Source organism: Branchiostoma belcheri, unplaced genomic scaffold (genome assembly GCF_001625305.1).
Source record: "Branchiostoma belcheri isolate BF01 breed outbred unplaced genomic scaffold, Haploidv18h27 scaffold2, whole genome shotgun sequence".
NCBI classification, from domain to species: Eukaryota; Metazoa; Chordata; class Leptocardii; order Amphioxiformes; family Branchiostomatidae; genus Branchiostoma; species Branchiostoma belcheri.
In genome coordinates, this window is record NW_017803490.1 from 2665583 (window position 1) to 2692037 (window position 26455).

General features: G+C 40.2%; 1 protein-coding gene across 1 annotated transcript in view; it reads left to right on the plus strand.

Moving 5' to 3' along the window:
- The first annotated feature begins 2976 nt into the window (after positions 1–2976).
- LOC109469033 (alpha-2,8-sialyltransferase 8B-like) overlaps positions 2977–26455 on the plus strand; it is a 41734-nt gene continuing 18255 nt past the window's right edge. The window contains exon 1 of the mRNA XM_019767425.1: positions 2977–3066. The gene's annotated coding sequence lies outside the window, so the exon portion shown is untranslated. The remainder of the gene's footprint in view (positions 3067–26455) is intronic.

The window sequence follows — 26455 nt, forward strand, 5'->3', positions numbered from 1 at the left end:
TCAGTGTCTAGTGTGACTTAATGACTTATGTTACATATCAGAAGTAGACTAGGATCACTATAGATTTGGTAACGGTCCTATAGCTCTTTGGAAGTCCTAGGGGCAGTGGGTTGTTTATGATCCATTGCATTTTACATAAATTATTAGAAGTCGGAGCCCATCCCTCTTTTGCCCCATCAACATACTCCTCATCATAGTCTCTGTCAGAAAACAAGTACCAATCGGGCAAATCGAAGATATATAACGATCTACTCCCTCAATCTTTGTTTGAAGAGTCAAACAACTGGATTAATTAAAAGTAAGCTCAACAGGCGCCATATTGGAATAGAGGATGCTGGGAATGTACCACGGTGATACAGTACGTAATGACATTCGTGGGACGACTTGTACTTGCACTCGGCGAGCTGAACAACTTCACATATCAATTATTTACAAACAGCGACGTGCTGTTACACACAATTGCTCGGGGAAAGCTAATTGCAAGAGGTAATTGCATGAATCGCACCTTAATGGCATCATTTTCGAGCCGAGTAAGCGTTTGTCATCTCATGTGTGCAAGTTCACAATTACATGTGACATTAACTCCAGGGGGATGTATACTACTTCAGTAATGATTTTTTCTTAGGCCAGACTGACCTGAGGTTATGGATATCATCTTCATACCCAAAACTGATGCGAGTGCACGAAATGAAATTTAAAAAAAAGGGCAGTGAAGAAAAAAAGGACAAGATGAAATAGACAATAAATAATTTATCATTGTTCTTTGCCTTTGGGAGGTACTACGCCTTACAAGCTTGTGTCGGAATATTCGACATATTATCTTATTTTACGTTGACGATTTATTGCGTTGTGGCAAATTCATTTCGAAAAGCAGTCTCCAACAAGCCGATCGTTGTTGTCGAAAATATTAAAATTTAGGTTGTTGTCGAAAATATTAAAATTTGGGTTGTTGTCGAAAATATCAAAATGTAGCTAGATAGCTATAGGGAGACTAATTGGCCAACTTTGGCCTCCCTTCTGGAACCTCCTAAATTTCTTTTTTTTCCCTTTTCCCAAGGGGAAATAGTGGAAATGTTGCCTTTACCACGGCTCAATTTCTCGGCCAATTACTGATCCAATATCTGCAGGGTGGAGGCTAGTTCCTATCGGGTAGCCTCCTGTGCAGGCCTCCGGGCGGATGGGAGTTTTGATACATTTTGTAGAATTTTTAACGCGTTCTTTTGCCGGTCATCCTACAACCATCCGCCCAACGGATGGCCGGCAAAAGAACGCGTTAAAAATTCTACAACATGTATCAAAACTCCCACCCGCCCGGAGGCCTGCACAGGAGGCTACAAATGGGCCTTTTGTTGTTGTTGAAAACCATTGTGAAAATCAATGCGCGCGCAGATGTCATCCATAAAATTAGGTCACGATCGGTGTGCCCTGCGGTAACAGCGGGGACAAAAGGCGCACAGCTGTTCACTTCTCTTCTACCGCCGGTGAAAAGCACGATTTTAATCCCTAGTGCGTCTCATCTTTCATTTACGCTAATGACCTCTAATGAGTATTGTCCAAACAGATGTCCCGTGCATGCGTGCGTGTGTGCGTGTGTGTGCGTGCGCGTGCATACATGTGTGTGTGTGTGTGTGTGTGTTTGTTTGTTGTTAAGTTGCTGTTTGTGATCTTGGTTGTGTGCAAGTGTACGTGTGCGTGCATTGGTTAACGTAGTATGTGTTGGCCTTTTCATCGTTTCTACTCTCTAGTGTTGGCCTTTTTTTCTGTTCCACCTTCCCAAGAAGACGTGCCACTAGAAATAGACACTGAAAAACAGACAGGGCCAAAGAAGCCCTTAACATCTGCTTGGAGTACTGTGCGGGTCGCTCCTTGGGTTCTTTGGGGACCATTGTTTCCTAGGGGGTACCTGGCATTCATGAAAATAGATTACGCCCTGTGGGTGAGAATGAAAAGAAAGCGGTCAATTAAATTTGAGTAACCTCCTTCCTTGGCTTGAGTGGGCCAACGTATAACGATAGTAATTTTTCTGGCCATACTCTGGTCATAAATTTTAGAGAAAAAAAAAAAACTGGGATCAGGAATAGGAAACTTGGAGTTACGTACTCTCCAAGCAGAGGTTTGGGTCCAAAGTTGGCGTAAAAAAGGTACCAGTACAAAAAAGAAAGCCCGATAAAAAAACCTAAAATACACGCGAAGAATAAGCCCAAAACCCAAACCTCTGCTTGGAGAGTAGGCGTTCTGGAGATTACGGTTCGTCATGTAACGTTACACGAGCCAGCTGTGGAACAAATTATACACATATGAAAGAGGCGAAAAGAGCCTGAAAAGCCTCAAACTTCAAAGTCCATGAAAAACTACAGATCAAAGAAGCTACATATATTTGATGAATGAGCCGCAGCCCTTTTTAAACCCGATCGTAACGTTTTCTGGCCCGGTTTAACATTTCCCAGCAAGCCATTGAAAGTCAGAAAAGGTTAGGACATCCCTGCCAATATCTGCTTGAAGCAGGCTTGAAGATTAGAACCAGGAGATTACGTAAGTATTTCCTGCCTCCTTTGGATCATGCCACAGTGAATCGGGGGATACGGAAAGGTAATACATTTTATCACGCAAATATAAACGTAATAATAATCTTAAAGCCGATGATACAATAGATAATTAGTTAAATTCTCTATAATATATGAATTTACTGGATAGAAACGTCCTATAATGTTACAATTTGATAAAAAATATAAGCTAAACCCTCCCCACAAAGAATGGTTTCTCCTACAGGGGCACCGGGGGAATACTCCATCATGTGTCTGGGGTTTGCCAGACACTGACAGGACGTATGCAAATTACTTCCATATACGGTAACACAGGGAACCCAGGGGTGCACAGTTGGGGTTGGGGATCTCCTGTCGCCCTTGTTCGAGCTGTCAAAAAATCGGTGGCGAGGCCGGCCGAGAGGGCGAAAAGCACATGTATGCCTTGATGCACCGTATGTAACACCGATACATATGTAACGGTACCCAACGGGTTTCTCAAGCGGACACCAAGTAATGATTCGCCGCCGGTCGACCGTCTAAGGTACGTAACGGTATCCGTGTATTTTCTCATCTTACAGTAGAGTGAAATGTGTGTGATTCAATGTTTCCGGCGATAGCGCCCCCCTCCCCCATCCATCCGCTATATATATATAAGGAAATCTACTATACTAGATGACTGGAATATTAATAGTTTCATGTCGACTGCGTTTACGAATATATAAAAAAACAGGGTTATTTCAATTTCATAATCCAGGGCTAAATGATGTAGCAAATACATTAAAAATACGGAGATGATGGCAAAATATAACGTTATACCAACTGCTTTTTAATTTTATGCCTTTCCAAAACCAGTACCAAACCCATAATTATGTAAGGTTATGTCTGCTGCTGAAAAATATTCAAATTGAAAATCGAATCCCTCGACTCGCCCCGGAACAACGATAGTATTACACACTCCAAACCTTGTTTGACCACATCAAGTACCCATTCAAGTGGCGTGCATGCGTGAGAAAAGCGCTTTATCCGCATTTAATTTTTTTCCCAAACAAGCTTTATGAAATGAAAATTTTAATTTTGTAAATATGTAGATCAAGTTCCATGAACCTTCGTTCCCTAACGTATTGCTTCTCCAGAATATCCCTCATTTATTTGAGCAACGATCGGTATGAAAATAACCTTGTTTATATCACAACGATCAAATAACATGTCATGTGTCAGTGTGTGTGTCCTGTGTAAATATGATAAGAAATCGACACAGTTCCCCTTCGCCTCTTCTAAAAATCATTCTTGTATCGAACTATTATAGAAAGCTCTTTTTATTGTCTGATACGATAGATGTATGTTAGGTTGTTATAATGACAGCTGGGGTTATGTATTGGGTGTGACAGGTCGCTTGATTTTGATATGCAACTTATAACGATTCTTGTGCCTGCGAAGCCGATGTGTTTCGCCAAAGGTGCGTGTATAAGCTCAAAAATCAGACCACAAAAGCCTACAACCAATCAATCAATTAGTTGATCAATCAATCAATTAAGAGAATTGTATTAAATTCTAATATCCAAGGTTTACAACTAAGAGAACAATAGATGAAACCATGCGCAAGGACCGATTTAGAAATTATTGACTCTGAAAATATTGTGTCACTTCGTCGTCTAATTGTCTTTCTCTTCATGCAACTAAAACGTGTATTCCCCAAGGAAGATATAATATGATTTTCTAGCAGTCGATGTGGCGAATCTATGCCGAGTTGTTGCTAAATGTTGATGAATTTTGACCTCCAGAATTATATCATGTAACGTAATCTTTAGCTGCTACACTCAGCCATTCTCACACACCATTAATACGTGGTATTTACAGTCATCGTAAAAATGTATCTTTGTACCAACGTGTTTTAGTAGGATCTTTATTGTCTGGTCGCCCCTGAATATTATTTCAGGCGCTCTGTGGCAGACATTTCAACAGCCGGCTCTGTATCAGTATGTGTGACCTCTATTTGGTACGAAGACTCAACCACTGTTATTGTAGGGGTGTTCCGGACAGGTTTAGGGAGAGATCGTTACCTTCTTCTGATTGGTACACACTTGCTTGATACCTTCTTCTGATTGGTTCCTAAAGATTGGTACCTTCTTCTGATTGGTTATCTCTGATTTGTACCTTCTTCTGATTGGTGCCGATCTTCAATTTGTCTGACACGGGCACCAATCAGAAGAGGTAACGATCTTTCCCTAACATCTGCTTGGAGAGTACTCGCTAACTACTTGGCACGGTGATATTGTTTTAAACCTCCCACATTATAGACGGATTATTCATCCTACACGTAACACATTGAGCGTTAAAATCGTTTTAACATTTACACTCATAAGGGAGGGGCTAAAACGTCTACTCACAGTCACACGCATATATATACAAGGATTACAACGTCAAAGTGTTGTTTTAAAATGTCTAAACATCTTGTAGAGCGATCGAAGTGACGTCAGGCGGATGTGGTAGAATTTGTAGAATTCCCTGTAGCTGAATCACAAGGGAGGAGCTGTGATTTCGTGGTTTCGCGTGTCCACTTTAATTTGTATAATATATGAGCTGTGGTACAATTTACGCACATTGCTTAGTGAATAAAATGGTAACGTGTACGTAAAAAAACTGTTGCAAATTTCCGTTAAAAAAATCGCATTTTTGAGTGAGTCACTTACTTAGTGCCTGATGGTACGCCCCTCTATTTCAGAATGGTCCGACCCAACGTTTTGGGGCCACCGGTCGCCGACTTTGTTGGTATCAAACTTGGCGTGACGTTCTAATCCTATTATAGTTACATTTAGCACGATTTAACAGAACGGTGGCAAGTGTTTTTGTTTTTATTTGAAACCTGATACGCGTTTTTTTTCGCACAATCCAATAAATTTTAAGGTTGGCCCTAATTATTTTTGTATGGTAGCGACTCTCCCCTTTCCTAGAATGGCCGTTTTTTTTTTTGTCTGGTTTTTCTCTGTCAATTCAATTTGTACACAGCGCATTCCTACAGCCAGGGACGAGCCAGTGTTTAAGCCTCGGGGATGTCTAATATTACGCTGCTGTACGTACAAAGCAGTCGCTACCAGGCTAACAAACGTACGCGGCCTGAGCGAGAATAATTTGCCGAATCGTACTATCCAAAGAAGGCCTGGTAGAGACTATCGTAAAAGAACCCAACACACTTCTGGAAAAAAAGTGGGTGTGACCCAGCTGAAAAAAGTTAAAACGCGAACGGCACCATTGAACTACCACTACTCGCTACCCACAAAAAGTGTTACGCTTCACTTCAGTTTTTGCCGTAAGGCTTTACTGTGTTTGGCATAGCACAGACTTAACACACAGGAGACACACTCCACGCGTCTTAAGGCGTTGCCATGGCAACCGCGGTCGCTTGTTGACCTACTCAGGGTCGAGTGGGCCCCTTTTAGACAATTAAGGCTGAAAGAAGGCTCTTAACACCTTCCTCTCGTTTTCTTAGCAAACGAAGTCAACGCTGATTTAAATTTCGGCGATGTCACAGTGGTAGTAGAGAAAATACACCATCCAGTGTTCTAAAAACCCCTCTGTGCATTCTCTAGTCTCTTTGGCTTTGCCAAGGTTTTTAGAAAGAAGTAAGAGGACCTTTGCTACTTTAGTTCTTGTGTGTACAGTCACAGACAGTGTTTAAAAACAAGCCTGAGATCGATTGGTAAAGGTGGTGATGGGATCGCGTTTGTCCGTTTCAACATGCGAAAGGACGGGTTAAAAAGGTCCTGTAATGCCTCAACGTTTTACCCAAGAGACGGCTAGTCAGAATCCAGACCACCGAGCTGATTCTGGTATATTTGACCTGCAGGGCGTCGGGGAAAGTTCAGTAATGATCTTGGCTGGAGGATGAGATCGGAACAAATGTGCGGCGGCGGAGGGGGGGGGGATAATTTAGGCAACAACTAGAAAAATGCATCTTGTTTACCTTTACTACTGCTTTGTTTATTCTTACTCAAACACACTCATATATATGGTGAGAATGCAGCCCCTCTTGAACTGCATGGCATTTGTGACATTATGTGACCCAACACCCGTTACCATGGTGACAGACGTCTGGTCCTGGTCATTGACCTTATTTCTTTGAAGAAGAAGAAGAAGAGGAAGAAGAGCAAAAACAATATGTTTTTCTTCTACGAAGGTAAACATGAATACAGCGGTAGTACGACAGGTTTTCAGACCGATATTTGACGGAAAAAAAACGGGGTTCAACAACTGCTGTTAAAAAAAAAACTTTTTTTCGTGCTAAAATGTGTAAGTTTATGCTTATCTTGGTGTTACGGGCGCTGTCATCATTTCTGACACGTACATGTTGCTCAAAGTTTATGATGGCCCCTTTAGCGAAAAATTGATTTAGTAATTTTGCTTCAGCCGGTAAATTTCCGACCTTAGAGTTCATGGTCACCGTTATTTCATTAGTTGCTCGCGCAGTGTGGCGGCCTGCCAACATTTTTATCGAAACTTTCTCCGCTGATTTAATCTCCAGCGCTGTACCCGTTATAGATGCTTTCGCCGCGCAAAATCACATCAATTTGTCATGTTTTCAATAAAGTTGGTTATGATGATCTTTTAGATACAGCTTTCCTAACATATACTTGCAGCTGTTTTAGTGGCAATTTTGTTACCACGTACCGTGAGCGGAAGTTTTGTTTTTGGTATGTTTGTGTGTTTTGTTTCCGTACTCATTTGCACCTGCTAGGGACAGAGAAAACACTGACAGGAAGTTAGGTCAACGGTTCCAGAAAAGGTTATCTCATGTCCTGTCCTCAATTTTGTTACCACCTTGTGCGGAAGTTTTGTTTTCGGTATGTTTGTGTGTTTTGTTTCCGTACTCATTTTCACATGCTAGGCATATCGAAAAAACTGACAGGAAGTTAGGTCAACGGTTCCAGAAAAGGTTATATCATTTCCTGGGATATGCATGTCTGTTGTAGTCTTGCCTTATGGTATCCCATGGAAATTTAAGGTTATAATGAGCAAAAACGCCACAAGAATGAAGAAAATCTCAAAAGCTTTCAATATTTCACACAGGTATGAAATCTTTTCTCGGGCGTTTTGCCAAGCTAATACCGATTCTTAACGCACGTTCGCACGTTTTATTAAAACCAAACCAAAACGCCATGTTTCTCCGTCCTCTGAGAGATCTCGACGCGTTTCGTTGATGATATTTTCCCCATTAAGTTGGATGGTTCAATTAAGTCAGCGTTAATTAGAAAAGATATGATCTAGCAATAAACGTAGCAACTTTATTACGTCTGTAATGTGTGACTATTTATCGTTACTGCATTATACATGAATCTCGTTTAGGTCGATTTACCTTTTGCAATTTTTGGTTCATTTGGAAAGACATTTAGATATGGTTTTGTTATTTCCAAATATACGCGAAAGCATGAAATCGAAACTGTCACACCTCCCTTATTATAGTTATTTAGAATTTTTATGAACTTCATGTTTTATGTATTATTGAGAATTTCTCGGCGATGTTGTATATGCACTACAGGCAAACGCTTCCTGAATTCCCCCACGTACCACCCACTTACTTCCACCCGGCCTATAGCATGCTGGGTAACCTTCAGGCTTCACCTCTCTGTTGATTAAGCATTATAACGAAACCCACTCTCCCTGCAACTCTTGGACAAGCATACACACAAACCCACAGACAAACCCACCCAAAACAATACTTCCAAATCCGGAGGTAGCAAAGCACACAGCACACGATGTATTAACCAGGGCTACAAATTGACGATGGTCCAATGGCCACTGACCACTAGAATTTAGCCAGGGACAACTAAAAAGGCATTTTTGGGACAATAGAAAAATAATCAACATCAGAATGTCAGTCCTTATTTTGTTGATCAGGCACACGTCCCGGCTTTTGGATCTGGAAAAGTCTTGCGAATTTTGTGTCTACTCTGCAATTATAGTGCGCCTGGGGGTTAACATAAGCAAAATAATGTTGACTTCAAGTTGAAGTCATACTTCCCGAAAAACAGGTTGAAACAGTTCATCCTCACAATTGAAATTTATTTTTGGGACAGTGCTGGGACAATAGGAAGAAAAGTTAATTTCGAGGCCTGTTAACACCGCTGCATATCGCGCCCTTGTCTGCGTATTAACGGTTTTTCGGATGACGGTTGGGTCGATCCGATCGTTAAAGGGTCACTTGTCATGATCATCTTTCACCCTGAAAGGTCCTTAATGAAGATAACGACGAATAAAAAGAAATATACAGCCCATTCAGGCTTGGAATACGTCTTGGAGGAACCTAGCTACGAAGAAAGGGAGACTTTCAAAAGGATGGAGGAAGACGAAGAATGAACGAACTAGAAAGGTAACATTTGCAAAGCAAATGCATAATGTTTACCTTCGCGTATGGTCTGCTCTGCTCTTACTCAAACACATACATATATATGGTGACAGGAGTCTAAATCCCTCCTACTATAAAATTGCAACATTGTGTAACCCAACACCAGTTACCATGGTGACAGACGGTCTGGTTCAGGTCATTGACGTGGTCAGTGTTTGGAACAGAAGAAGAAACAGAGCAATAACAATATCTTGTTATCTAGGTATTTGTTACACAAGAAAACAGTTACTTGAGCAACTGGATAGATCTTGCGTTTGTTGTGAATATCTAAAGAGCTTGTTAGAGATGCTACATTTTCCCCATGATATTTGTAGGAACTTTCGTATGTCCGAACACACACGTTACTAGAAGTAACCAACGCAGTGAACACGACATCATGTACAACTGTACTTTATATTTGTAGATTTATATATTCTAGTATTTGTTACGGGCTATTATAGAAAGTTTATTCTCTTGAACTATAGTTTTTTACACTCTGTATCTGTCCGAGAACCCTTTTAGACCCAAGTATCTTCATCGAGATATTAGCCGGCTTTGTGACTATCATCACAAAGTTTTAAACCGAGATGTTATGACATGTATCTTCCTGTTGGCTTCGCTCCAAGCTTTTATGTGCCACCTTCCGCTGTAAACCTAGCCCGTTATTGGTCATCTAGAGCTGGAGTCCAAACGTAACTCGCACTTAGTAACATTTTCCCACGGTGGTCATTTTATAGGTTTATCTTCAGGCAGAAGTTGAAAGGCGTGGCCGTTATGCTTTCTAGCGCCCGCTGGTGTTACAAATAGCCTTACGAAACGGCTAGCTAGAAAACGTTATAAATTCTTTCAACACCTGCTTGGAAGTTACTCTTTTTTTGTAACGCTACGTTGTAAAATACGTTTATATTTTCCTCTAGCTATAGACATTTCTTTATTTGATGTACAGTCTGCCGTTTTTATGAAATTATGTGAAGAAATGCTTCTAACATTGCTATATTTCAATGCTATCAAAGGGATATTTTATAACTGGATATTTAGTGTGTGTGTGTGTGTGTGTGTGCGTGCGTGCGTGCGTGCGTGTGCGTGTGTGTGCGTGCGTGCGTGCTCGCGCGCTTATGTTCAAAAACGTTTGAACCACACAAGTGGGCGATTTAAATATGGCAAAACCAGGATTCAGAAGATCAGATTCCAAATGACATTCTCGCCCCACAATCATTGCTTGGAGAGAAGAATCCAAGCTCTTTGTCACGACGTGCCAGAAAGCCATGATTTCAGACGAGAACAGGTTCAATTTTCTCCACTGTGATTAATACGTCCCGACAGCCGACGTGACGGGAAAAGATACCGATTGATCGATAATCGTGCAGGCCTAAAGCCGGGCGTCGTGAAGCCATCCGGGGGGATATATAAGCCAGCGCCGCCGCTGTAGACCTCTACACTCACGGCGCTACATGTCATCGCTATACCACACCCACGGAAATTCCTGTGTAAACTTAAGAATTCATGTGAGGGTTCCTTGAATGACGTCAAGGGGTCTTGGAACAGCCGCGGGCTTCTTCTGCTACTGACTTGGTTTTCCCAAGGAGGCGCGCGAAAGGTAGGACTGTCTTAGTGTGATAAAGGTGTACAAGGGGCTGATCGTAAGACAGGTATGTGGCTTTCAGTTGTTTTGGTTTCTTCTTTCCTGGCTCATTTTGAATGATTTTTTGGAGGACGATTTTAAAAAATATTTCGCTGGGGTAGCTGAGAAAAGAAAGAAAATGACGTTGAAATTTTTAAAACGAGTAAAAGACGCCAAAAAACGGGCAAAACTATATATTTTGAGATATAATTGAGACAGGGACAGTAGTACTAGTAGTAGAAGTAAGACATTTTTTCGCAGACGATCCACTTGGACATTCGTATTTTCATTATGAAGCGTCTTCAATATGAAAAAAAAACCCTTCAAGATATGCAAAGAACGGGAAATAGTGAGCAACTAGTTGAAATGGAAATCTGGAATTAAAATTAAAGAATTCGAAAAAGGGTAAAAGTTTGACATTTCCCCTCCACTTTTAAAACGGAATAGCCCTGCCATCATGGCATTTCCTTGATCGATTCTGCTTAAGGCAGCGTGCATTCCGTCTTACCGAAACGTATCTACTGGTATCAGGTATGATGTGGCAAAGTTTACTTAGAGCTCACTTGCAAATGTGCCTGTTGTCATGGTTTACCATATACTGAATAAACCAAACCAAACCAAAAGTATTATACCTTTAGGACTCGAAAATTTTCCTTCTGTCTTTCTTATATAACGTTCGGGAAAGGTGGTAATATTTTCGATGTTTATGTGTGTTTGTGTTTGTTTGTGTGTGTGTGTGTGTGTGTGTGTGTGTGTGTGTGTTTGTGTGACTATGCGCTTGTTTGTGTGTCCGTAGATATTTGAATACAGTAGAGTAACAGGAAGCGATCGGCGAGGGGGGGATTTTGTAACCACAGACTGACAGGAAGTGCATGTCACAAAGGTTATCTCATTTCCTGTCTTCAGTTTCCTGCTATATTTACGTCTTTTGTATCTATCTATATACTTAGTACATCCATGAAAGTCAGTAATGTATATGATGTATACACAGAACCAATGAGACATTCGCCATGTAATAGAACAAGAAATTCAACAATATTCACAGAGATCTTCTTCTTCCCAATACGTGCACAACCACAGTTGAGGGCTCCAGCACGGTGGGGGTGGGGGTATTGGATGGGGAGGTCGCTCGCGTACAAGTTTTGTGTGTGTATGTTGTGGTCTGCAGCTCCTCAATGGGCAGGGGCGCCACTCCCTGTCCGCCACCGAAAGCAGAGCTAGGGTGGCGGTGAGTACCCGTAACTGTCGTTTAGAACTACATGGTGCTAATGGCATTCTTGAAGTTATATGTAACGATGTCTTGGCCTTAACAATATTTTCTGGTAGACGATTCCACTCTCTAACTGTTCTCTAGTGGCGTAGAGAAAAAATGTTGAGATTAAATCGTCGATTTCTTATTATCATTATTACATAACTATGACGGTGCAGAAGATGTATATAGGACCGTTAAACATGAGACAAATAGCACGTTGTCCATGATTTTTAGCTATTGAGGGCAGTGACGTTCTCTGTAGCTTGCCTGGGTATCTAGTTTCGCTGAAAGCACGCGAGGGAATACCGGGGTCACGTCACTTGTGTGCTGGATCGATCGCCGCTACATTATTCCGCCTTCCTCCTGCCCGAAAACCAACGTAGGTCCCCTCTTTGTATTCCTTCAACGTTTCTTTATCACATCTTGTAGATATAGTGAAGAAAAATTCGCATGCAGGGATTTTAAGAACAGCACGACATTTGAATTCGATGGTATCGACGCAGCTTTTATTTGGTTGGATGTTGGCCGATGGCGGTTATGTAACGGTTTTTAAAGCTGAGGGAAATTATCGTCTGATGTAGCAGACGTGTAGGTGAATATTTTCCCGCCAAAATAATGGTTATGGGTGGATTCTTTCAAGCATGGAGGTAGAAAAACTCCATGTTTCAAGGTACAATTGGAGTGGAGAGAAAAAGGGGGGCGTGGCGGTGAAATTTGAACCTACGCTCCGGTATGGTGGACGGGCGAATATTCCCACCCACACGTTCTATATGATCTAGTCCTGTCTACCCTACTGACATACTTGTGCATGATTTACTACCAATGTCTCTATCCAGTAGTGGTAGACATACTTTTTTTGCAGTGTTCTGCAATATTGCAGGATGTCAAAATATTGTGCTGCTTTCTTCAAGTACATGTACAGTGTAACACACGTAAAAGTTTGGATCTAATTCCTAAACCCCTGGCATATACAAAATTGCCATGTTGGCAAACATTTTTTACATGCAATTTGAAAAATACAATCATGCAAATGATACATCACTTGTATACTAGTATAGAGGCAGTAGTAAGCACAAAAGGATTTTTTCAGTCTGTGCAAACTTGCAGGTTGCTTAATTTTTCTTCTGTAATATTGACAATGTCTCTGCAAAATGCAGACTGCAGATGGGTATTTCTAACACTGGTATCAAATCTAGGAATTCCATTATACTTGTTTAGGAATCATCATCGTTAATTATATAAAATGTACAAAATAACAACAGCTGCTTAGGAAGGAAACAACTGCACCAAGTTCTTATACCATTTGACAACCTGGTACAATCTAGAGAGATAAATTTGACAATGAATTTTGCTACTACTGTATAAGACCATTCTTCCTAGAACGGTGTACAGAAAGTGCGAAATGGAACAAAATGGAACGAAATGAAACGAAATGGAACAATATGAAACGAAATGTGTATGAAGGAAAGCCGTTTCGTTCCATTTCGTTTCATTTCGTTCCATTTCGCACTTTCTGGGGTCCCAGATAGAAGGTGAGTTGGTACTTGGTAGTGTTAGTGGATTGCCAGAACATCTACCCACCTACCCACTTTACTACTGTATTGCTAGAGGGATGTGTGTGATATACGTGTGGTGCCGACTACAAACTACTCTTCAGAAGCTTTAAAACACATCAATGCACACATGAATACTGCAAAGGTCTTAGAGAATATTTCCCCAAATTCCCTCCCGAAGCAACTTCAAGAGTGCCTACTGCGAGGAACGTTTTGTCATGATTTAAGAAACTGTCAGAAGAGTGTTTCCAAGTCTTCAGAAGTCACGACCGCTTTCTTGAGTTGTTTTTCAAAGCGCTATCTCTTCAGTGTCCTGCAGGGTTCCCTAAGAAGGGTCATTACTGTAAGAACTTTAAAGTGCAAAGAAATGATTCACCGTGTTGGCTACAGCAATAGCATATGGAATAAGGCCCAGGAAAAAAAATTGTTGCATTTCCTGTTTCCCGACCGACCCCAGAAAAAATTGCAGACCCTAGCCTTTTTTTGGGGGTGGACTCCTGCAAGGGACATAATTTTGACCATTTCTAGCTCCATGATATGACACCTGAGTGATGAAACATTGTACAATGTTCAAATGTATAAATTGATCTTTGTTTCTGATATTATTCCCAGGACAACTGAGTTGACACATGACCTATAAAAGTCTGACAGTGTGATAGTATATAATCTATCTGCCAAGTGGTACCATAGTATATATGTTCAAATGTATGATTTGATTTTTGATGTAATTATTCCCAAGACAACTGAGTTGACACGTGACCTATAAAATTCTGACAGCGTGATAGTATACTATCTGCTAGGTGACACCTTAGTAACATATAACATACAGGGTTTATCAAGTATGTATGTGACTGTGTAATGTATGTTCAAATGTATAATTTGATTTTTGTTTCTGATATTTTTTCCAGGACAACTGAGTTGACACGTGAACTATAAAATTCTGACAGTGTGATAGTACCCAGTATATGCCAGATGACACGTATATATATAACATACATGTTTACCATGATCAAGTACTGTAGTACATGTATGTTCAAATGTATAATCTAATTTTTGTTTCTGATATTATTCCCAGGACAACTGTGTTGACAATGTTTTTATTGCAACCTATAAAATTCTGACAGTGTGATACTATCTGCCAGGTGAAACCTGTTACATGGATGAATATGCCTACATGCACTGCAGAACATGTATAAAATGTATGTTCAAACTTTTAAAGGCCAATGTCAAATGATATGAGCTTGACTTAGGCTTGGAACCAACACCAATTCGTAAATCTTGTACCTTGAATGATGCCAGCAATTGCAATAGGAGTCAATCCATTATAAACTCTATGGCACAAGCGTTGATTCAATGTAGATTTCCAAGCCCATTGCCCTTGTCTTGGAGCATATAATTTATTCTTGATGGAGTATGTTATGAATATGATTAGAATTTAAAGTTTGTCAGTTCATGTTGATACTAATTTTTGTAGAAGTCATTTCATAATTTTCATCTTTTAAACAGGGAACAAGATTGTTTTTAATATCTGCTTTTTCCTCCTTCTGCAAAATTTATTCACTTATTTATTCACATATTTATTGAGTATTAGGCAAGAAGCACAGTTACTTATATGATGCCTTCTACTAAAAAACATAAAACGAGAGTAAAACACAATGACAAAATACATAATTACAAAATGGGTAAAAGAAAAATGCAAAATACTAGTGCCCCCTGCAAAAGTAAATATGTTATTCAGTTGAAAATCAATGTGTTTGAGCTATCAAAACTTGGGTCCAATCCAAGCACAACCAAATTGAATCTCCTGCCAAAAAAGGTTTTTTTTGCCAAAACCTTTCAGTATCTTTTATTCCTGTCAAGGAAATTCTTCTTGGCACATTTTTTTCTGTAATTTCCACTGGCTCCAGTCTGTCTGTGGGAGAAGCTATACCAGCTGAATGCCACTTACACACTGATCAATATGGAATCAGGCGTTTTGGGTGGAACATGCTCGGTATAGTAATACTGTAATATTCCGGGATACTTGTGACAACCCGAGCGGGTCTGGAAATTAGTTCTGTCCATCGCATGATGTGTTCCTGTCTACACCATAAAATGGGATTTTTATCAGACCATGCAAGAATAACGTAGCAGAACTTATTCTGGCTCTTGCTATAGTAACAAGAAATCGAATGTCTCGTACCTATGTGAGATATTTACAGTTAATTTGAATTTCTTGTTTTAATCATTATAATTGTGGATTTCCTCTTGATTATTGCATTGGCTGGCTCCCATAACGCAACAGGTATGCCTGTCCTTGGTGCTGAACACTATCCACGCACAGGTGAACATGCCTGTCCTTGGTGCTGAACACTATCCACACACAGGTGAACATGCCTGTCCTTGGTGCTGATCACTATCCATACAAATGTGAACATGCCTGTCCTTGGTGCTGAAGACCATCCATACCCAGGTAAACACACCTGTTCTTGGTGCTGAACACTATCCACACACAGGTGAACATGCCTGTCCTTGGTGCTGATCACTATCCATACAAATGTGAACATGCCTGTCCTTGGTGCTGAACACTATCCACACACAGGTGAACATACCTGTCCTTGGTGCTGAACACTATCCACACACAGGTGAACGTGCCTGTCCTTGGTGCTGAACACTATCCACACACAGGTGAACATGCCTGTCCTTGATGCTGAACACTATCCACACACAGGTGAACATGCCTATCCTTCGTGCTGAACACTATCCACACACAGGTGAACATACCTGTCCTTACTGCTGAACACCATCCACAGACATTTAACATGTCTGTCCTTGGTGCTGAACACTATCCACACACAGGTGAACATGCCTGTCCTTGGTGCTGAACACTATCCACAAACAGGTGAACATGCCTGTCCTTGGTGCTGAACACTATCCACACACAGGTGAACATGCCTATCCTTCGTGCTGAACACTATCCACACACAGGTGAACATACCTGTCCTTACTGCTGAACACCATCCACAGACATTTAACATGTCTGTCCTTCGTGCTGAACACTATGCACACACAGGTGAACATGCCTGTCCTTGGTACTGAACACTTTCCACACATGTGAACATGCCTGTCCTTCGTGCTGAACACTATCCATACACAGGTGAACATGTCTGTCCTTGGTGCTGAACACTATCCACACACAGGTAAACATGCCTGTCCTTGGTGCTGAACACTATCCACACACAGGTGAACATATAGCAGGAAAATGAAGAGAGGAAATGAGATAACCTCTTCTGGGACCTTTGACCTAACTTCCTGTCACTGGATCTCTATGTACCTAGCACTACAGAAACACAGGCAAACACACAAACAGACCTACCAAAACAAAACCTCTGTACAAGAGGCAAAAAGGTCCAAGAATCATAATCAAACATAATTCTAGACAAAATTCTAGACAAAAATTGTTTGCCTTTAACATATATTTACACACTCACTCACTCACTCACTCACTATCTGGTTTATGGTCTGTAGTTCCCTGTCTTATGAGGGTTAGATGCACTCTGATGCTGAGGCTTGATGGCAGCCCGCCATTTGCCTCTATCCTGTGGGTTGACATCAGTAGTAATATTCAACATTTCAAATCTCTGCATGCAACATCTCTAGGCAATATGCAGCATTCAAGTATGCAGCACCATATGCCTGACAATATGCTGCTTTCCACACTGTTTCCCCAACCAGCATTAACGGTGCATCCCTGGGGGGTATGGATTCACATAGTCGTACAAATGGCTTCACAGTCCTAAGCCTAGCGTGTCATCTCTGGGTCCTTTCTTCGTAAATTGCCCTGGAGGTTTTTTGTATTTGCAGAGTGTAACTTATAATGCACCATTACACATTAGCACTGTTGGCGCTTGCCATAGATGTGGTATGGTACATTTAGAAAGTAATGAAGCCCCAGCTAATGCTTGACATATGCCACCAATGTACGTCAAAGCCATGGCTGATCAATACGTTGTGACGCACTTTTACAGCGAAAATCTGTCTGGAAGTGGCATTGATGTAGATGAGAAATTCACAAGAAGCCTCCAAACAAAGGAAGAGGATTTTTTTTCTTTATCCAAGTTAGGCCACAGTAATTTGATTTGTTGCATCAGTTCTCAGATTTTCAAAATACTAGTACTGAAAATCTAAGAGTCTAAAAACCTCTTTTTAGAATGCTAAAAACCTAATTTTAGAATGACATTTGCAAGTAATTTTCAACATACATGTATTATATAGTTTCATTTTTTCTTTCCACCATTTGTGATATACATCTTGCATCTCGTTAAGTAAATAAGCAATTGTTCACATATTAAGAATGACATCCCATGTATAGTTCTGAAATGTTATGTGGGGAAAAAGATAAATTTGCTTGCAACTGGCAAAATTATGACGCAACGTTGACCATACATCCAACAAAAATTGTGAAAACTCTGGGTTTCGTGCAGGTGCAGTATGTTCTGTTGACATGCTTACACTTTTTATTATTAACCATCTTGAATTTGCAGTTGAAAAATTTCGTACAGTGATTTACACACACAAGGGAGGCATATATTTGCGATGTGATGAATTTGCGGTGGAGGGTCATCATGAAAATTCGAACCCCTGTGAAAGTTTCAAAATTTACAGTCTTATAACGACCGACCAGTGTAAATCAGACAGAAATCGTTCCGTCCTCACTCGTTTGGGAACGGCAACAGCTGTTAATTGAATTTTTGTAACCCGCCATACGGTTGTGTGGGTCACCAGATCTAGGCTTAACCAACACGTCAGCAGAACATACTGGACCAGCACAAAACTCATAATTTATTGTGCATAGCACTTCGGTAGAACGTCTCATATAAGGTCGTATTGGCGCATATAAGGTTAACATCCTGTCTCTAGTGACCAAATGTTATGTGAGAAAAGATATCCTCTGCAACAGGCAAAATTCTAAAATGCAACGGTGACCAAACGTCGAATGAAAACTGATAACTGATCTCCACTGATTTCAACAAAAGGCAGTAACCATTCAATGTTTCCAATGGGTTTTCAGGGCTCATAATATTGAAGTCAAGGTGCTTATATAAGTACAAGTCTGCCAATACCAGCTAGTATCAAATGGATTTGTGTCAATACTAATATCTTATCACGTTCCTGCTTACCGATAATTCACAAAACATCCAGGATATTAAAATAAAAAGACAACCATTTTTTTCTGTTATTGGTTGTCTGTGTGTTTTGATGTGTTGGATGACAGCTGTGTGCTCAGATGGTCTTCATGAATTATGATTGAGTCGAGCCAATCAGAGATGTCGGTACATCCTGCCTGCAGGCTGCCCCCCTGACCCTAATCACATTGGACAACCCCTATAAAGGGAGAGGGTGGCCAGAGGCATTGATTGTTTTTAAGGGGAGAGTCATTGTTAGTCCGTGGCATTGAATGGCTAGGCAAGTGGACATGAGATCGAGAGGTCAAATCCGTGGCATTCCTGGCTAGATGTTGGTTCAATCCTTGGCATTCCTGGCTAGATGTTGGTTCAATCCTTGGCATTCCTGGCTAGATGTTGGTTCAATCCTTGGCATTCCTGGCTAGATGTTGCGACCTTGGGAAAGGCACCTAGCACAATGTCGCAAAGGCCAAGTTAGGGGCCTTTGATCTTGCACTTGCTCATTTCAAACTGTATGTACAATGTATGAACTGGCTTATTCCAGGTTTTTTTTTTTTATATTCACTACTTTGATCTTCCTTAAGTTTTGTATCATCAAGGATTGCTTTTAAGCTTACTTTTGATTCCAAAATGCAACATTTCAATCACAGAATGCAGACATTACATTGTGTGGGTAGACATCAGAAATACAGTACTCGCATGTTACACCAATTTAACTGGCATATGTCATAGCACGATAGATCAAGCCCTGAATTGTATAACCTATGACTCGCTATGAGATAAAGTCATCACGACTCCAATTTAACCTGCAAATTATGTATAGCTCAAGCCCTGAAATACAGTACCCGCACAACTCATATTTAACCCGCATATGTCATAGCATGATAGTTCACGCCCTGAATTGTATAACCTGTGAGATAAAGTCATCACGACTCCAATCTAACATGCAAGTTATGTATAGTTCAAGCTCTGAATTGTGTAACCTTTGAGATAAAGTCATCACGATTCCAATTTAACCTGCAAATTAGGTATAGATCAAGCCCTGAATTGTATAACCTATGAGGTAAACTCTGTATTATAGAGAGTCAACGTAACGGTAGTGTAATATAACTTGACGACATTGCGTTTTGAACCCTTCCTCCTAAGCCTGGGATAGTAACGGGCTACAGACCTGTATTACATGTATATGTAGAGATCTAGAGTCCACAGTAGTGTAATATAACTTGATGACATTGTGTTTTGAACCCTTCCCCCAAAAGCCTGGTATATAGTAACGGGCTACAGACCTGTATTACATTATGTAGAGATCTACAGTCAACCGTAGTGTAATATAACTTGATGACATTGCATTTTGAACCCTTCCCCCTAACCCTGGTGTTGTAACGGGCTATATATACAGACCTGTATTACATTATGTAGAGATCTAGAGTCAACGGTACTGTAATATAACTTGATGACATTTCATTTTGAACCCTTCCCCCAAATTGTATAGTAACGGGCTATAGACCTGTATTACATGTATATATATATAGAGAGATCTAGAGTCCACAGTAGTGTAATATAACTTGAGGACATTGCATTTTGAACCCTTCCCCCTAAGCCCTGCATAGTAACGGGCTACCCCAGGGTTGGATTATCGGGGCAGCGGCACGTTGGTAGTTTGTGCAGTACTAATGATTCGGGGAGACCATGCAAAGCACACGGCAGCAGGGCTCATCAGTCCCGCCACTCTCCAATGCGAACGGAATAATTTATCTCCTGTTTTCCGCAACCGCTGGAGCCAGCGACGGTTTAAAGAGCATAACGCGGGTAAACACGCCACGTCCTGTCAGCTGTTTAACTGCTACAAATGACACGTCAGGTTCGTTTCTTTCGTGTTTCCTTCAACGTCAACCTTAGCTGAAAATTAATTAGATCTCGCTGCTGAAAAATCTCTATATCTAGAGATAGACATTTTATGACGGGCATGGTAAGTGTTTTGCTCGCTACTGTGCCTTTCATTAAGTCACTGTTTATGTACAGCTTCGGTGCTGAAGACCATTTTGTAGCCCTGTAGTATCAAGCTTTATGACACCAGTAATGTTACTACAGATTTCATGCCAAAGGGGGGTTTTGTGACATCGTTAATGTTGCCTTTCTTTGTATTATATTTGAGTACCATGATTTGAATTCATTTATGTGAGCTTGTATAATATATTGTATACTTCAACTATATATTATATGAAAACTTGAAGAGACATAAAGATTCCAACATTGATGAAATGATGATTTTTAACTGTAAAATGTGTTCATTCAATCATTCAAAATATCAAAGCTTGCATATTATTATTAAATAAGAAGTAACTAGTAACTAGGATATTTTTTGGCCCAATAGTTGCTGTGATGACAGCTTGTGATATAGCTACAACATAGAAATTTAATCCTCAAGATTTAGCTGATCCATATACCATCTGCACAATCCATCGCAATATGTCCTTAAGTTAAAATATGGATCCTAGAAACATTTCAGTCAGAAACTGTGGCTCGAATCTTAAAACGCACTCTTCAGATAATCCTACCGATCTACTGAAGTTCAAAGACATCCATTCTTTTGTGCTCAACTCAGACCATGTCCCTATCATTTATGACACAAAATGCCCCCCCCCCCACCACTGGTATATATAACTCATAACCTAGACATTTATGTATGATGATTAATACATAATGCATTGGCCACAGGCCAGAGCATATGATGAAAATGACTGCAGCCAAATCACAATGCAGCTTCCTTTCAGTTGGGATTAATAAAAGAACGACGACGGAATAACAGGAGAGCTACAAAATCCATCAATGTCGGTGGGTCAAGAGAATTGAAAATTTGTTACAAAATTTTATGGACGCGTTTGGCAGTAAATTTTTGCGATATTATTGCCCGGCTTTGGGTTTATTAATAATATTTCTTCACGTCATTTTGTTGTGTGCTGTTAGTGTTACACATAGATAAAAATGCTTTTTTTAATAGATGTGCAAAATAGAATGCCACGTATGTACACAGATTTGTGTAAAACTAACTCTAGATTCTAGAACTATCAAGAACACTTTTTCTAGCACCAAGGCCAGTAACATTGAATTTCCAATGTTAGTACAAAAGTCAACAGTTGAATTAAGCTCAATTGAAAATTTGTTACAAAATTTGATATACTCGGTAGTAGTTTCTATCCTATAGATTCATAATATCTACGTGTAGACATTATTCTATGGTAAGCCATTAAATGTAATACAAAAGAGACACTTTTTTTTTAAAAAAAGCATATGTATTCAAACTAAAGGGTGATTTCAGAATAATTAACAGCTCTATTACTAGCACCAAGGCCAGCGATAATTAGCTTGTCCATATATAGAAGCCAGTGACTTTAGGCCGTAATGTCTCTAATGAAACCGATCAATCGTTATAAACCTCGCTAATGCCGCATTTGTGCTTCAATCCACGGAATTTGCCATGTAGTCTTCATTTCTTATTCATCGCGGTAGATTGTATTAGCATGCTGGCTGGTAGCCTGGTTTGCATGATACGGTATAGTTTGAAATCATTGCTGTTGTTTTGTTTTTGTGGTCTCAGAATTATACCACTGCAAATCTATGTTTCAAATACTACAATAAGAGTTAGGTATCTGCAGACTGTATTTTGCAGAGACATTATCAATATTGCAGAAGAAAAATGTAAAAACCTGCAATTTTGCAGATTGAAAAATCAGGCTAGGGGTTCAATGGAGCTATACTATAATATACATTTTTTTCATTTTATGTAAAATGCTTGCCAACATGCAATTTTATATGTGCCATGGGTTTAGATCCAGACTTTAACATGTAAGTGTGTATTTGCAGAAAGTATTTCTGCATTGTAAAACAAAATTTTGACATTCAGAACACTGAAAAAAGTATTTCTACCAATACTACTGTACAACAGAGTTGTTTCAATGCACTGCAAAAGACTGTTTTCTGCTCCTATTGTGAAGTCAACTCAACTCAAAGGGAAAATAAATGACTTCACAGTAAGAGGTTTTGCGGCCACTTAGTATGGTCTGTCATGCACAGGCATATTCCCAACCTTATCGTTCTAATACAAGAAGCCCCATGGGGGTTCTAATACATACTTAATGTTTTTTATTGGTTAGTGGTGTGTGAAAGATCGGATTATAACTGTACAAAGTACCATGTTTTGTGACTAGTGCTCTGCTATTAGGGTTGATAAAATTTGTGGCTTGTGTCGGGCTACATTTAATTTTGCACTCTTGTTTTAAGTTCAACTTGGTTACTTCATAAACAATTGTGTTGTTTTCCTTTTTGTTTTGTTTTTTTCACGGTTCAAAGCTTGCATATTTTTTTTTTTTTTTTTAACCGAATTTAACGTCATTTTTCCCCAGCCGGGGGTTAGACGTGCTTGCACCAGGTACAAGTCTTTTTTTGAAGCAACATTTTACGGCTGGATGCTCTTCCTAACGCCAACCCAAACCCTAGTAGGGCCCAGGAACCCTCTAACTGAGGGGGGAAATGCGTGTTAAGTGCCTTTCCCAAGGGCACAACGTCTGGGTGCATGTCCGGACATGTCTGGGTCCAACCCTGGGGATTGAACCTGGGTCTTGCGGTTGACAGTCGGATGCTCTATCCACTACACCACACAGACGCCAGCATATGCAGCGTAATGCTTTGTGTGTAATATGTCAACGTTGACGGCCCTAGAGTCAAAAACAAAACAAGTTTAGATATGTATCAAACATAATTAGGACAAGAACATACATCTTATACTGTGCACAAGCTTAAAAATATGTGTACCTGCACATCTCCAATCTCCCCTGTACTAGAGTGCATATATGCAGGTGATACAGAGATGTGAATATTTATCGTGCTATATCGTCGCTTGAAGCATGAATTTTGCATAAAAATCATACTGCATGGCACTTGACAAATCTGCCGTGCCATAGACAGTCCCCGAGCCATCCATTAGACAAGTGTGAAGTGATGTTACTGGGAAGTACTTGCCGACCAGAAGGATGTACTCCTGTCTATCATTTGACTTCTTCATCATAGTGTTTTACACTGTTAGGCGATACCAGTATCATTAGTTGTTTCTCAGATGTTTTAGGGAAAAATATGAAGCAACAGGGTGAAGAAAAAGGCCTAGGCAACCTATAGGAGGTATGAAGTCAACTCACCAGGCTGGTTTATTTTTCAAACAATGAATTTTGAACTTTAAATCAAACAACTGCATTCAATAACTAGGAAGACAAGGACGTTCAGCTATTTTGGACAAAATATAAACATTTTGGAGTTGATTCAGAACCTGAATGTTTTTTTTTTGCATATCAGAAAAAATGAAGCGGGCAAACCCAAGAACCAATTGTTAATTTGGCATAGCCATCAATGTGAAATAAACATGTTACTTGGAAGTACTTACAGATCAGAAAGATAATCCTTCTGTCCATCAGGTACATCTTCATCATAGTGTTTTACGCCATTAAGTGTGACAAGCATCATCATTGACGTATGTCGGCACATCCTAATGGAACTGTAACATTACTGAGAGGGACAGGTGATGCCAGAATCTTTTTCAAAGTCATTGCTTTTTCCACTTTGTGGAGACACATAAAAAACACTTCTTTATTCAAGGTATTGCAACATTCTGTTGTTTTCGCAACTGTGGAAATGACAGTCCATACACGCACACATGTATGGACAAACAGTTATATCAGCATCAGATTCTATAAATATATCCTATTCAGTCACCATGCAATATACATATTATGAAAGGACAGAAACCTACATGAATGGACAGACACACAATCAAATCAGCACAGCCACAAAGTCACCAAAGTATTGCCCACAGCATTATTTGAAACCAAATTATTGTGGGAGAAAAACAATTTCTGAGTGGGAAATTTCACTTTGATGCCCGGTGAGTCTTCCAAATTTGTATGATGTACAAATGTTGTTCTCATTTAAAATATTATGTGCCCAGTTATTTATAGCTGTATCCATAGAGTTTTTTATTATACTGCTGTGGGGGTCCCTGACACGTGGGTGGGCAGCAGTCAGCTTTCAAGTCTTCATGTTTTTCAAGGCAGCTCTGTCCAGTAGGTCTACACTGGTGAGACCACATCCTTTGATGTCCCTTTGAACACACTCCATTCAAGATCCTGATATACTACAATTCCTGATTTTTTCACAGTACTGTAACAGTTATGTTTACTGTTTTTACTGTCACTTCTGTACCATGAACTTATCATGATAATACAGTTAACAAATAATTCCTGGACTTTCTTTTTCCTGCAGGTGTCGCCACCGTGAATATATAGTCCTGTGAACATGTCCAGTTTTCTCTGACCGTGAACTTTTGCTACCATGAACATTAGGTGAATTACAGTACACTGTATGGGGAATTTAGTTTCTTTGACATGTATGTCTTTCTATGATGCAAAAATATAATCCTCTTTACATATTTCTCAATTTCTCGTCATTCTAGGCGAGTGTTTCCTCAGACTTATACGAACCCTTGTCACGTCTTGCTGCTGCTGTAAGTTTATTCCCTAAAACTGCCCCTGACAGGCTGATATATAAGCACACTCCTGGCTCGTGTACTTTTGGTACCCAGGGCTTACTCTGTTTCCTCCAGTCTATCACGTTTTATGCCTTGTTGGCGCTCTGCTTGGGCCACACTGCTTTATTTCTTTGGTTATCAGACTGGGGGAGTGAAAATGGCCAATTGGCTAGGCTAGCACACATTAGTGATGCATACCTAAACACAATTTTAGGTTGAGGTCCGGATTCAAGTCCAGAGGTTTAGGTTCAGTTCCGGACTTGTAAGTCCGGACCTAAGCCCATGGCATATACAAAATTGCATGTTGTCTGGGTGAAACTTTGACCACATAACAATTGGAGGCCGGTACTTGACGATGCCCGATGGCAATGTTTTCTTCATTTTGCAGCAAAGATTTTGCAATCTACGGAAGGTTTTAGATGGTTTGAAAAGAAAAGGGGTATGTAAAATGGTCTTTTATGGTAATAAGTCTGGACTCAGTTCTTGACTTTTAGGTTTTTTTGGACTTGAACCTAAACATTCTTACAAGTCCGGATCCAAGTCCAGTGAACCGGTATGCAGCACTAGCACACATACATGTACAAAAGGTCATGAGTTCCATTCCTGGCTAGACGTTGTGTCCTTGGGAAGGCACTTACTAGTACAAGGCTTTGCTCACTCCACCCAGGTGTAAGAAAATGGGTACCTGATTTTGTTTGGGGAGGTAAAAGCTAAGGCAGTGGAAGGAAAGAGATGGGCTCTGCCTTCCAATACCGTGCCCTAGACACTGTGGATTAACAACCCACTGCACCTATGGCTTCTAAATGGCTTACAAGTCTGATGGGTCTTAACCCTTGACATTAAGTTTACCTTCATCTCAGAGATTTTGATGTGAAATGTAATAAAAATTCCAGAGTAAGAATTGAATGAAACAGAAACAAGAGACTGTGGGAAAAATTTGCATCAGACTAATAATAGAATGGATTTTTGTAACTGTGTGAACCACTAACTAGGTAGCAACGTTCCCTTCTAGTTATTTATTGATCTTCTTGAGCATTATTCTTAAAAAGCTGGGAGCTGAAAAAAATTAAATTTGTTTGCCTTAATGCGTTCTGTTATTCCTGAGTCTACCCAATTTCCAGCCTTGACAAGCACTCTAGTGCTAGCTGCACGAACAGAATTATTATAAAATTCAGCTCTTGGAACTCTTGGAAGACTTGGAAAAATTGTTTTTAAATAGTCTGGTCTAGAGAGAGTTACCTTTCTATAACCCATGTACCTTTACCTAAAATTTGTTTAGGCGCACAGCTCTATCAAGAACCGAGCAAATGAACTGGTTTGGCCGTCAGTACCTAGGGCTTTCTGACTGCTTTCATGGGTCTATTACATTTTCTGCCTTGCTAGCGC